Below are 14833 nucleotides of genomic sequence, written 5' to 3'. Positions count from 1 at the left end.
GATCGTACATCGTTCACGCCACGAAATCGGCCTGGCCGCGATCACGCGGTTCGCTCTCCACGATAACACGTAGAACCCGCACTACGTTCTCTCTACGTCAGTGCCGCGAGATACGAACGACCGATTACAGAAGCGAAGAAACTGGAGGGGAAAGGCCGAAGGAATTGCGAATGCCTTCCGCGAAGTAGCCGACGAGGTATGATTCGTGAAGCAAGTAGGAGATTCGAGAGCCGATTTTCAGCTACGAACCAGTCGCTATCACGGTGATGGTGAACTGACGAGGAACGGAAATGGGTGGTCCGTTCAACGTGTACGATACACGTCTCAGGAATGGTAAGTGATCCAGAAATGGTTGTCTCGGGCTGACGTGGATACGGGTGGCACGTGTTGCGCTCAATGGTATTCTGAATTTTTACGTTGAATTATTGAGTAGATTTCCTTTAGTATTTTGGTATTTCGGTAGTCGTTTGTTCCTTCACTATACGATTTTTATCTGCTTTTAGAAAGTTGGGCTGCGCGAGGAGAATTTATTTATTCCTTGTTTTTATGGTCGAAATATTTTGTTTTATTAAGGTTTCTGGTAAGATACTCGAAGAAGATACTTAAGTTATATCGAAGTGCAATTTAAAGACAGAAATTTAACTTAGTACGTCTTAGTGTTCTTTCTTTTTCTTTTGCTTTTTTTTGGATGGGAGGGTGTAATACATAGTTATGATCTCTATAAATGTAATTTTTGTCATCTTTATAAAATCAATTTACGATATAGTATCGATAAACGGTGAATTAGATTGCTTTTAAACGTTGACGTATCTCTTGATACTTCGCTGACTTAATTTTTCAGTAGACTGTTTCTATTAGTATGTCTTATGAAAGAATATTGTTAGTGTTAGCTGAATAGCGGATTCCATAAAACGTGCTGGAGGGCTGGAGGAGTTCGAAGCTGATCGAAGCCAATTCTATTGAAATATCACTTTCCCGTTTTTTGCCCATTTTTATTCTTGGCAAATGAGGTAGGAAACAGTATTTCCAATACCTACGCTGAGAGAATAAATAGTAGAAAAAAGTGGCAAGAATAGAGCAATAATGATAAATAATAATGATGATAAAACATATCGTTACACCCTTCAATTTATAGAAGGAAATAATTAATAATCCAAAACAAAATAACATTTATTCTAATCGATAATCTGATTCTTTTTAAAGGCCAACTGTTCGATAAAATTTACCTAATCTTGTGTTTCCAAGAACATTTCCTAAATTATTTATCCTAAATTACTTATATTGCCATCTTACAGTTTAGAGTAACTATATGTTCCATAAAATTCCAGAATTTGGTGAAATAGTCGTTTTAACTTTGGGAAACATTTTTGTCAAAAATTTACCGAAACCGAAAGAAGATTACTATCGATATCTGTAGCATTAATTTTAATTTATTATCAAGATTATTAGAAAATCCGGCACAAGTACAAATGAGAAATTATTTCGAAATTATTAATAAGAAGGTAAACTTACGTTTGATATTTCAAACATATATCAGCTATAAAGACATTTTTTCGTTACAGCAAAGAGAAAAGATATGAAAACGTAGATTAACTAAAGCGCCGTGTCGTAAATGTTTCTACGAATTTTTATCAATTCGAAGACGAATGATGTTTATCCTTTGACTGGACAGAAATATTTCTTTCGATACTTTCGTACGGAGATGCGAGAAAACGCGGAAGGTGGGTAGAATTGGAATGTCAGTTCGACTTATACGAAAACGAATAGAACAGAGGCACGTTCAGCTATCTCCACATAAAACCTTATGAATGACAAGTAACGAGCAAAGGTATTTGTTACTGCACTCGAATCCGCGAAGACGAATCTTGAGAAGGGACTGACGGCATTTGAGATTGACACGAACGTTTCGGGACATTATCCCTCGTCGATTTATTTCCACCGCTTTCTCCTCTCGCTTCTGAATGCTCTTTTATCAAACAACACACCAGAGATATAGTACATTATCTTCCGACATTGTTACTGCCATTCGTTTAGTCCAAACATATATATTACTCACACTTTCTTCGTTACTCATTATTATTTGAAATATTCTTAAACAGCCGCAGATTGAAAACTCCTGGTATTTTCTATTCTTCGCGTATGATTAAAAAATAATTCGACATTTGTCGAGTTTCCTGTATTTTTATATTACTTTCATTTATCTACTAATAAAATGTATTTATTAATATATTCATTCCCAAGTGAATTGAACAGAATTAATTTCTATTATTAATAGGAATAAAAATGTAAAAATTGAAGCATTAAAGTAAACAATAAAAAATAAAATACTCGAGTAAACGTAGACGACGTTGATAAAACGTCAATAACTTTAAAGCGATGATCACAGAATTGAAGAATAAAATATAAATACAGTGGAACTCGACGCAATTTGAAATATATTTACCGTCAAAGTAAAGAGTTTTCCTTTTCACAAACCTAGAGTTGTGAATCAGATTCGTTAAGCCCGGTCGTAATATCGAAACTACCCAAATTTTAACGTTTCTAGAAAATTTCCAAAATATTTTCCCATTGAAAGAGATCTGTTTGCCAGCAAAGAGGAAAATGTGACGTGACGTAAGATGCTGGGACGCAATATCCATAGGAAGAGAGCAATATGAAACTGATTAAACTAATTACGACTTTCCGATGGCAATTTCCAACGAAACAGGCGCAGCAACTGCGAGCGTGCCGCGTTCGTGTGAACGTACGTGAGATTCTGCGCCACAAACGCGTTCCCTGAACAAGTTGCCTCGCTCTTCGAGTTATCGTGCTCACGTGCTGCAACCAACTGCAAAGATGCAAACGGAAGATTTCAGGTCGCTTCGCGATTACCTCGATAAATTCGAAAGCATTTAACTACGAGCATTTTGCGTCTTCGTCGTTTGAAATTCTTCGGCCAGTCTCTTAAAGGGGATAAATGATAGAGATTTAGAAATTCAAGATGGTGCACACGATAATTAACGCGAATACATTTTTCATAGAATTCTTCACTGCGATTTAATCTTTTAAAAAAATATACCATGCGTTGAAAGTAACTAAGCTAATAACTGAGATTTCAATTCTGTTTTTTAATACCGTGGTTACCGAAGGGAGTTCCAAGAATTCATTTAATATTTTTCTTGCCTGTCCCTTCTACGTATTAATTCGCTTCCCCTATCTTTAATGAATTAAATACATAAAAGTTTCTTCGAAAAGTCTAAAATTATTACTGAAAAGAATATTCAAGGGTTCATAAAATAATTCCCAGTAAAATTTTACATTCTGTTTCCGGCATATCAGAAAATTACAGTGCCCTCTATCATTGCGCGTTTTATCTTAGAATAAAATCCAAGCATACGGTATAAATTTACGGTATAAATTTGAAATTAAATTCTTTACGTTAAAAGCAATGCTTTAAATGCCCGTATTTCCATACAAGACACAAAGTTTTAGTCGCTTATTAAGTTTTCGCTGTTCAACATTCATTAATCCTTCTGTTGCGTGTACCGTCAGGAATCTACATTTACTATTTGCTCGTGAAAAGAATCGCCATAACGCAACACGTCTTCTGTTTCAAAATGTTCCATCGTTCTTGTACCACTTTTCACCGAGGCCTTTCTTTTCCAAGTTTATTCGCCGTTCGTTTTTAAACCAGAGTAAACTGTTTCAAAAGACCCGGAAACTGATTCTAGTATTGATCTTGAAAAAAAGGAAGACATCATTTTCACGGACTACTGAAAAACTGTACGAGTTTCCTTACACTTCCTCGGTGCTGCTTTCTCGCAGATTATATATTTGTAAATTTCAATACAAAGAGTCGGAACTCTTATTCAATAATTGGATTCTCTCTAGTACCGATATTTCAAACAGTTCAAAAATTTGTACATCGCCAAGAACAAAAAGGAAAAAGGAAAGTTTTTTGATAATTAACAGTGAAGATCCTCACACATCGTACATCATCGCCACATATTAGTATTATCAATAATATCGACGATACTATTTCGATTTGATTTACGACTTTTAAGAATTAATTCTAAAATCAAACGAAGATGGTGAACAAATTGCAGACGATAGAAAAATCTGCATAGGAAAACAAAAATGAAAAAAAACGCCATAGAAAATTTCGATACAAAACGTTCATTTACAATGAATCTCGGACAAAAGAAAGGACGAATTTAGCAAGAACGCTGTACCTTCCGTCTGGATCACAGTTCCGCCACGTTGAAATTTTCCAACTTTTTCAACAACTTCCTCTCTCTCTACTGCCCTTTTCCCATGTCTATCGTCGCAAATCATCCGCCTACAAGCCCAAAAGAACGAGAGAAACCATGCACACACGCCTCGTGCAGAACATCCAAGACACAAGAGCGTTGTACGAATAGCTGCGACACCCTTGCGACAGATAACCGTGAACAAGTTCGCGCTCACCCTTTCCATTCGAGCATCTGGCCGATTCAAACGTAAGACGCGACACGTTCGAGCTCCTTTTCAGGATGATTAAAAAACACGGACACGGACCAGGCCCATCTGTGTCTCTCTCCTTTCACCAGCTCTTCGTTTCAGCCGTTAACTTTCGTTCGTCGGGAAAAGGAAGAAAGAAAGAAAGAAAGAAAGAAGAGAAGAGAAACATCCCTCCCGACGCGGCAGATTCAAGGGTGTCTGCGTCGTTGGCAGCGGCGGCGCGCGATCAGCCAGAAATCCGATACTCGATGAGAAAGCTCGAGGGAGATGACTTCGCTCGTTGGAAAAGTTTCTCCCATTAAAGAGATGAGATTTCATCGAAGGCCCGCGCGCACCCTGTATCTTGCTTCTTCGCCCATTCCGCCCCTTTTCACAGTGTCCGCGAGCACCGCCATGTTTCACCGCCTCCACTCGTCCGCGAGCCACCCCCCTTTCACCCTCCGTCGGCCTTATTTTTTAATACGCCTTTTTAGCCGTCCCGCTTTTCATTTTGCCGACGAGAAAGCCGCGGGCGGGATTAAATACCCGCGTTAATCCGATTCGCTGTAAATGTTTTCGAGCGCTTCCCAACCCCTGTTCACCCCCGCTGGACCACTCTCTCTCTCTCTCTCACTCTCTCTTACTCTCTCTCTCACTCTCTCTCTCTTACTCTCTCTCTCACTCTCTCTCTTTCCTTCTCTCTCTCTCTCTCTCTGTCTATGTGTGTGTGTTCTACGCTCCCCATTTGTCGTTCGCGTGGATTCTACGAGCTTTCGTGAGAGTGGAGTATGTGAAACCACGGTTGTGCGTGTGTACACGCGTTATAGAAACGCGCACGGTTGTACAGTACTGTACACGCGCGTACGAAACTAGTTTGAGGGCGAAAGGGGATGGTTTTGCTCGATAACGTCTACGGGGCTAAGGGCGCGCCTCTTCTCGCGCGCATTATTACTTGACCGGCCTCGTAATCTCGGTCGCTGCGCTAAATTTATTCATGGCTCGGCTAACAGCGTTAAGGTATGTTTTACCTACCGCCACTGGATGTTCTTCGTTCGAGCGGGCTTTTTTCGTGTATCTTGAGGTTTCGGTTTGGGGAACGGGTTGAAGTAGAATTCGCGTATGGTGGTTGTCGCGTGGAAAAGTCGAGCGAGGCGAATGACACGATCGGAGAATTAATTCTGTACGAAGGTAAAGTTAATACTTTTGCCATTACTAAAGTTTCGTTTTGTTCTCTGCATCCAGCTTCGTTAGCAACAACTAATTTCAATACAGTAACACACAGTATCGTTCGAAAGGTTGAAACGTTTTAACTTGTAAGCCAATTTGCGTCTGATCGTGGACCGAGTCGAGTTCCAGCGTTTCCTGTGCAAATCGATTAAACGTATTTTGTAATTCTCGATTTTTCAAAATTTGTAAGAAGGGCGAAAAGCGTTAACTAATGAACGTTTCTTAAAAATCTAGAAATCACTCGACGCTCGCCTTGTAATCGCTTTTGGAAATCGTGCAAACGCGCGCGCAACGAGGTAAACACTCGAATCGACTCGGTTCGGTTGAAAATTCAAAGCGCCTCGCACACTCCCGGACGAATTATCGTTGACTGGGTTCGGGTCACATCGTTGCATAGGTGTACTCACCGTGTAGCGAACTCCAGATGACGTCAGTACATCCAATTCACGTCGAAGGCAATCCCTGAAACACACAGAGGTACACGGTTACAGAGAGATGAAACATTAACCGAGTTGTTGACTACCGGGACGACACAGGAAATCCGCGCCAGGGTTGCTTTAGGCTTCGATCACTGCCACGACACGAGTACTCGGTGAAAAGGTTTTACACTGAACAGAAATATACAATGTGTGCGCGAACTGTAAACTAAGTTTGTTTAAATCAACAAACATCTTGGAATTCGTTATGCACCTACGAGATTACGTAGAATGGTTCAAAAATACACGGACAGAATGGAAAGCTTTCACGCGTATGTTACGTTCACACGGTAACGCTCGTTACGCGAAGGTCTACAAATGATTTACATTAATCATGCATTTGATAATTAAACTACGTCCTCGTGGCTGTTAAAAAAATCGGTAAAAACAATCTCCATGATAAAAATAGTTTCACGAACGAGCTATACAGACGCGTGAGCAGTTTCATACAGGACAAACAACGTGGTACAGGACGTCAAGCTGAACGTTCTATGTCGCTTACATGTATTATTCAAGCTGACAGTGACGCGACGCTTAGCAAGGGTGGATCCTCGTCGGACAAGAATGCTTGGCGAGAAACAAAAATACGGAAGGACAAGGATCCGCTCACCGCGATGTCCTGCAGAAAGAGGGGAAAACTGGAGTGTCCAACGAGAATGAGGCGGACAACGAGCAACATGACGACGACGCCGACGACGACGACGACGACGACGACAATGTCGCGCTGATGCTGGAGGAGGAAATGTTATTTCTTTGGGACGCTAAGTGACAGGTCGAAAGACATTCGGAGATACTCGTGCCAGAATGTCGCGAAGACGGTCGCACGAATCCGCTGAACGAACAGCGAGTCATCGTGCAAAAGTTCGGACGCACTTTTGCCAAAGAAAGAGGGAACACGACGATGAAACTAGTCGCGAAAAATCTCGCTGATCGTTTGACCGACGCGACGACGACAATTCTGCAGAACAATCGGTGGAATTGTTGTCCCGGAGATTTTTCTTTTTCCATCCTCATCCTGTTTTTGTCAAGCTTTCTTCTCGAAGATAATGAATCGGAGGAATAAAGGGTTTGATGATGCTAGAGAAGATGATAAGAGTAGGGGATTTGTGAAAAAATGTGCTTCGTAATATCGGTGAACGAAAGCAACTTCGACAAGCGAAGGATTTATCTTGGACATTTTGACTTATTCTTGTTTCCGCGAAGAACTGTTCTGGAAAAAAATGTACCGAGTGGAGAAAATAAGAGATTCGATGGAATTAAAAAAAATTAAAAAGCACGAAATCTGCTAAAACGCGTGTATTCTACTAAAACACGAACGTAAACGAACGAAGTGGAGAAATTTGATTTCGGTAAAATTCGAAATGAAAAGATTGTATCAGTTTGAGGAAAGAGACAGATTCGATCGCAGTAGAAAGGTTAAAAATAGCGTTATTCGCGTACTATGTAGGTGATATTGATTTATAGCGTCGCCTCTACTATACATTTTCCGTCGGAAGCTAAAATTTAAAGCCTGAGTTTTTATAGAATAAATAGAGCTTCTTCGTAAACTGGATAAGAACTTATGACTCATTCAAGTGCTATTTATCTTCGTCAAGGTTCCCGGCTGTGGAGTTCTTGGATCTCAAGTTGAATTACATTAACCTATTTTAATGAAAAGCAAGATATGTTTTCCTGGAATACATATGTACATAATTCAAGACAAACTAAAGCAAAACAACTTTCAAAGTTGCCTGGAGTGAAAAAGGAGATGCATATATGGAGAGAATGAAATTTCACCATTAATAATTGCTTATCGTTGAAACGTATTATCGAATGGTAAATTGCGTTCTCGATTCTCAGATTAAATTAAACGCAGTCGATATGCAATGGCTACAAAAAATATTTGCATACCATTGTATATTATTATAGCATTTGCATATTAATCGGTTAAGTTCAAGTATAACAAATTTCATATCATTTAACAACGCTTTCATACGGCTACAAAATTTTAATACTACGAATATGATGAAGCACGAAACATGATAAAAACGACGTTTCGATAGAAAATGAAGAGTATGTGGAAACATGTTTTATAGCCGCTATACGTAAGCTTCTGTTTCCTCTCTTTCGTCGTGCAATCAAATTGTCTATTTAAATTCTCAATCCGCTTCTATCTAAGCTTCGAATCAACACAAATCTACTATCGCCCAGCCTGTGAAATATGTTTCACGAAAACTGCAGCCATCTTTCACGATACGCGGAAACAGGACGAAGATTAAACAGTTAGGCGAAAACCTGTCTCGCGGAATCATCCCCCGAAACGGATCGTCGTTAACACATTCGTTATCGATAGGAGCGAACGACAAATCGAACTAAAAACCGAAAAAGAAGAAAAAGAAGGACAGGAGGGCAAGAAAAACGACCGTCCATCGATTGCTATCGAATTACCCATTCGAGCGATTCTGCGCCGCGTAAAAAATACTTTTATTCGACGAGAGCGATCGTTCGCCGATTATTGCATTCTCCCACGCGAAGAGTAATGCTCCCCCGGCATCGTTTGCTTCGCGCGGCCCTCTAAACCGTGCCGGCAGAAAAATGGTGAAACGAGCAGACTGAAAGAACGCTGCGAAAGCTGAAGAAAGAAAGAAAGTAGATCGGTGTGTATATCCAGGTTCTATGTGTGCGTGAATAAAAAAGCGAGAAAGAGAGAGAGAGAGAGAGAAAGAGAGAGAAAAGGGAGAAAGGGAGTGAAGGTGGAGAAGGTATAAAGTAAGAGGAGCGGAAGCATTAGTGGTATTGCCATACTATTACTCGCGCCCCTCTTAATAGCTCGCCCATTAAAGATAATGAACGTAAATTATGCGTAACGGAGCACAGTTAAAAAGGTCGCCTCTATCTACCGCACGAGGTACGGCCACTCTAAATTGACTGTACAACTGGACGGTTCCGCATGGCGGGACACGGCTGTCCGTGAAGAAGTGGATCGGAATGAACAATTTATTGACACGCCGAACCTACCTGTCGTGGGACTACCGTATACATACATTTACGTGAAATGCAAAAGATAGTCGTGGAGATCGAATAAGAGAGCCAATAAGGGCAGAATTTATTTAATTTAGGCGAACCAAGTATATATACAATATATGTCATTTTGTAGGCTCGATTTAAATCAGTTTGAAGGATGTTTTTCAATGGATGGAACACTGTGAGGGACTCGAATCTACGATATAGTGTAGTAATAAATTAATTATCATGTGTACGATATTATTGTCAAGCGGTACGCTTTCCTATTCGTGATTAGAAAGTAAAATGAATCCAATTGCCAGGAATTGTATAAAAAGATTCCTACCATTCTCAATATACAAACTTAAAGAACCATACGGATCTTTCTCATATTTGCAAACTCGGAACTCATTATCTAAGAAAATATTTTACGACGTTTCGCTTCTCTCTCTTTCAAACTTTTGGCGTCACCAGGTGAAACTGTTGGACCAAGGAGCCAAATGTAAAATGCTACATTCGAAAAATTTGGTTGCCTGCTTTCACAAATCTGATGAAAAGAACGTAGTCGCCTGTCTATACGAGGTAACGGTGCAACGGTACCTTTTCGTCACTGAATCGTGAACGAAATCGACGGAATAACAGGAGAGAAAAGGGGACACAGGAACCTGTATAATATACTGATTTTCGCGTCTACATAGGGGGATACATTCGTCGCACGTCCGTGCCAGATTTCCTTGAGTTATATCGGCAAATGCTGAGGAAAATACGTTGTGTTCGAAACGTTGCCGGTCTAGTCGGAACAAATGTTTCACGACTGTACACTGTACATCTGGCACTCCGGGTTTTACGCTCGTGGATAGAGAGAGCGTGTCGTTTTATCGCAAGCACCAATCTATTCTTTGATTGCGCCATTGTGCGTTTCCTCGGTTTACGTACTCGCGGAAAGAAAAAGGGAAGAAAGAACGGAAGACGCGGTCGATTCCAGTGTTTTTCTTTGGCTTCTGTCGGTATTGTTCTTTTTCGCTTCGTAGAAATTAATGGCAAAGCGTAACTCTTTAACGCCCAAGCACTTCAGTTATTATGGAAAATTGCGAAACATATACGTACGTTGTTGTAGTTTGCTATTTTGAGGTCAAACATACGAACAACGAGACAAATTATAAATTATTGACGCATGTTACATTGGTGCAACAGATATTTATAAGTTATTTGTATGTATGAGATTTTAAACGATTTCACAACGTTTTAGCACACTTGATTGAAATTTCAATCGAGTATTACGCGATATACTTGTAATTCACTCGAAGTGAATCAATAGCGATAGAAATGAACGCTTTGGCAAATAAACAAACGCGACAATAATCCATCTATAAGCAACGCGCGTAAAATATTAAGAATTCCAATGAATAACAAATTAATGGCTGGACTTTCAATTTCCGAGATCGATCGAATTTTTTCCAAATGCATTCGTATTTTAGAAGTTTAAATGGCCGATTTATCCCGGACAAAATGAAACGTTAAAAACTTATAATTTTCTACTACTAAATTTTCTCCACTTTATCGTTATTAAACGAGACTGTCCTGTTCGTTGCTGAAAAGCAGTAAACGATCGTCCCGCGAGAAGGCAATATCGCGGCACGGTGCATAAAGTTCATAACGCATATGCTTTGGTAACTCCCTATTCAGCCGACGTTCGCATGATGGGAGTACGTCAAAGGGTAAACTTTATTCCATGGCATTCCTTGTGCAGTGGCTCCAACCGAGTCGGATAATCGAGACTCTATTGTGCCACTAATAATATTAGCTTTCGGGACAGCCTGCGTTTTCAGTCGTTCTACGTTGGCAATTCTCAGACGTTACGTTAACGAACGCGACCATTAGAACGCCGGATACGAAAAGAAGTTTGCGAGCTTCGTAACAAGATGCGAACATATCTCTTTCGTTCCTGAAATTTTGCATCTTCTATTATATTTCTCTGGAAGAAATTACCAACCGAGAAGATAATTTGAATTTTAATAACCAATTAGCGAAAGCTTCTGTACTTTCGTGAGGATTACACGGACGAGTCGTATTGTTCAAGACTCACGATTAAATTAATACCAAAAAGAAGTTCGATAAACGAGCCATTTAAAATGTCAAACCGATCAACTGTCTTCCTAAAAAGTTTTTAATTCGCGCATATAACTGACGTTTAACCTCTGAGAAAGCAAATCGGTGGAGCAACAGTTTAACTTCTGTATAATTCAAATGGACCTCCTTCGTTTTAATATATCGCGTTATAACGAGCACTTTACTTCGTAGATTTCATTACATGCATTCTGTTCAATTTTACGCGTTTCCATGTCTCATGGACAATTTAATAAACAGCGGACAATTAGATAAACAGCTGAAGTTAAATCATTACCCTTCGAATCGCGCTCCAGCGAAACGATTTCTAACTTTTAACTCGCAATATATATTACATATACATATATCATATGCGCGAACGATCGTCTGTCAATTTAAAAAGCATTTCCATCGCGCAACAAATGGCAAATACCTCGACGAGCGAACAAGGCAAAAGCACGATTGCTTTCGTTTTCGCGTGTTTTCATTACCGGAGATAATTGACAGAAACATAAACTAGCATTCGCAGATGCATCGGCAATGCAGCAAGCAGTATTCGATACTCGGCAATGTCTCTTGGAAGAGGCCATTAGACGCTCGCCACCTGATTCACTATCCGTTAGCAAACGTTTCACCCTCGCTTCTTTAGCGTGACGCGGACCCATTACCATTTAGATACGAGGTTGCTCGGCCCTAGGTAGGAATTCTAATTCGAGGCCGGCCCGAGTAAATTACACGCGGACCGCTTAACGTCCGACGATATTTCACGATCGGCGGCGAGGACGCGGGAATGGCCGCGTGTCCGTTCGAAACGTCGATTCCCATTGGCCGACTCGATGCCAGAATGCCATCGTGATCGTCGATGATTTACGGCGTTTCACCTCGTTCGCTACTGTATCGAGTTTTCGTTATACCTCGGCTTAAGTGTGTTTTGCGCGCAGGTTATAAACTTGGAGATTCGCAGCTCTTTTTTCTATGCTATAATTTCACGGATATAGGATCAGAGTGGTTAAGGTGAAAATCGTCGTGTGGATATTTGACGTAGTTCGAACGATGAAATACTAGGATCTGAAAACTAGGTTTATTTAGAGCGTTTTGTTTCTTTTGCTATCGTATCAAATTTTCGTCCCATCCTCAGCTTAAACATGTTCGTGTATTGACCGTAGAATCAGAAATTGAGCATTGTTTATCGTAAACTTGCACAATATTAATAAGAAATCATCGAAACAGTGTCTAAAATCGTAAATTATTCGTATCCGTAATATTTGTCATATAATTAGAGATCTCGCTAAATGAAAATCTTGCTTCAAACAAAACGGACGCGTTATTCGTAGTTTCTATCGAATGACAATGCCAAGATCCAACGCGCGGCAAGACGGACTACCCTCTGTTTCAGACATTCCAACCCTCGTGTCACGCTTCACCGAGCTCGCCCTTCCTCAAACACAGCTCGAACACTTTAACGGTACCTGTCAAACAAGTCCAGTCTAGCCGAAACCGATTCTAACCCGACGTAAAGACGATTTAATCGCATCACGCGAATCTCTTAAAATTCCACCGTCCTCCCCCGAGGAAAACGTACTCGTAGACGACACTCCAATCATTTCGAGCATGGTGGAAGAATTTTCAGTACCGGGAATACGAAACGAGTTCCCCTTTGCATCTTCATCGGCGTTTAAAAGCGTCAGAGAAACCTCCGAACTCGCCACGATCTTGTCTTTCGACGAGGACGGCGATCGAGAAGGGCGTTGAATAAATTCGCTTCTGGCCGCGTTTAAGGAGCGATCGGCCGCTATATAGCGGATCGTCTCGTCCATAAACATTAGATAACGGAAATACGAGGGTGGAAAGGGGCTGAAGATAAAGAGGAGCGCGAGCCGGTGCGAAAGAGGAGAGAGGCAGCCGGTAATAGGCGCGTCCATGAGAAATATCGACGAGGGGCGGAATTCCGGAGATGCTATCAGCCCTTAACCTTTACTCTCTCCCTCTCTCTCCTTCTTTCTCTTTCTCTTTCTCTTTCGCGCTCACTTTCGGCCGAAAGGCGAAACGAGCGCCAACTCGACGATGATATCGCACGCCTCCGAGAATCCGGCTTAATCCGCGAATCGCTTGTTAGCAGTGCAAAAAGCGGCGACCAAGTCGAGGGATCGAGCACACGGCCTCGAATTAGAAGAGAAGGGAACGTCGAGAGAGGTCGATCGTGACGGAGATATCGCGGAGGTAACGCGCGATGTAATTGACTGATAATGGCAGATAGCTTAATATCTCGCACGGCGTGCCACGGAAAAATAGATTTCGCGAAAGTTTGATGGTATCGATGTTGGCACGAGACTTGATGCGGAAAGGCAGGAAGGAAATACTTTGCGATAAGGACTGTGACGGATTTAACTTTGCGAGCTTGAACATAATAATCATTTTGGAGCTTCTGAACTAAGCCAAATTCGAAAAAGTTTCGGTCAAGTTAAATCGATGTTTGTCGAACCAAGATGAAGTTAATATTTACGTCCGAAGGGCGTTGGAGGCGTTCATTGTTTTTCACGCATTCCGGAAAACGCAGGACTCCTCCTAAACGCTGCAGAATAGGCCCATCGAGTGATCGATTATACATGCTGCTTCCAATTAATAAAATTAATAGCTTAATAAACGTATTTTCTGTAATTCTGATAATCGTTTATTAATCTCTTTGGCAAACACTTTTGAAGACCCCACGGCGTTTCGGGGCAGAAGACTTACAGTGTCATTAGGGTCAAGGTAAAACCGCCCCTGAACGAGGCATCATTTTTGTACTGCGTGGAGAAGATACGGACACTCGGTGGTAAAATTAGTTAGGTTTCAAAAGCATGAGATCTTCAATGTCTATAAAAAGTATTGGCACTCATCCTTATTTTCTAATGAGACGCTTTTTCATCAAGTTCTATACGCTTCATTTTCGTACTTCGAAATTCTAATCGATTAACGTAGAAATTCTATAATAAATACAATAATATGCCAATGCTTTTTATAGCCAGTTGTATATGAGTTTGGAAAAACGCGATAGGAATTTGAGATAATTTAATGGAACGTAAGGTGTAGAAGACTTGTCAGAAATGTGAGATGTTAATTCGGACTTACGTGTTCTTCCTTCACAGTAGCAGGTTAATTTTGACGAATAGAGCGATCAAAAATAAATATGACGTAATTCTCAACACACACCGGTTTACAGCGTTCCATTTTCTTTCCTTGTCAAACTTTGTCCATTCTATGGACATAAATAGAAACAAACCGATATATAAACGCGTATCTTTTGAAAGTTTATGAAAAAATTAGAAGAAAGATAACGAAATATAAAGATATAATGTAGTAAGTAAAAATAGATGGACGATATTTAAGTCTAGTTAAAAGTAGCATAATGCGCAACATTTATAAAATGTTAAAGGAGACTACATCTAAATATACTTAAAGCCGTGAAACTTCTTGCGAAAGACGCAAAACCCAAAGAGCCGGAAAGATTAGGAAAATCACGTCCTGGCTGCGACTCCCATTTAAACCGTCAGCAAGAAAGTTGGATGGCGTAGGCAAGCTTACGAGTAAATAACAAGCAAGAA

At 40.6% G+C, this 14833-nt stretch overlaps 1 protein-coding gene across 3 annotated transcripts in view; it reads right to left on the bottom strand.

The window, feature by feature from the left end:
• Positions 1-14414, bottom strand: part of LOC117154918 (uncharacterized) — a 506217-nt gene extending 491803 nt beyond the window's left edge. For 2 of the 3 annotated variants that reach the window (XM_033330351.2, XM_033330377.2), the window contains exons 1-2: positions 14361-14414; positions 6093-6147 (exon numbers count right to left, since the gene is read on the bottom strand). The gene's annotated coding sequence lies outside the window, so the exon portion shown is untranslated. The remainder of the gene's footprint in view (positions 1-6092; positions 6148-14360) is intronic. The other variant, XM_033330342.2, reaches the window with a different exon arrangement.
• Positions 14415-14833: the final 419 nt, after the last annotated feature.

This window comes from Bombus vancouverensis, chromosome 14 (assembly GCF_051014615.1).
Source record: "Bombus vancouverensis nearcticus chromosome 14, iyBomVanc1_principal, whole genome shotgun sequence".
NCBI classification, from domain to species: domain Eukaryota; kingdom Metazoa; phylum Arthropoda; class Insecta; order Hymenoptera; family Apidae; genus Bombus; species Bombus vancouverensis.
Note: the sequence above shows the minus strand (reverse complement) of the source record. Positions and strands in the feature narration are given on the sequence as shown.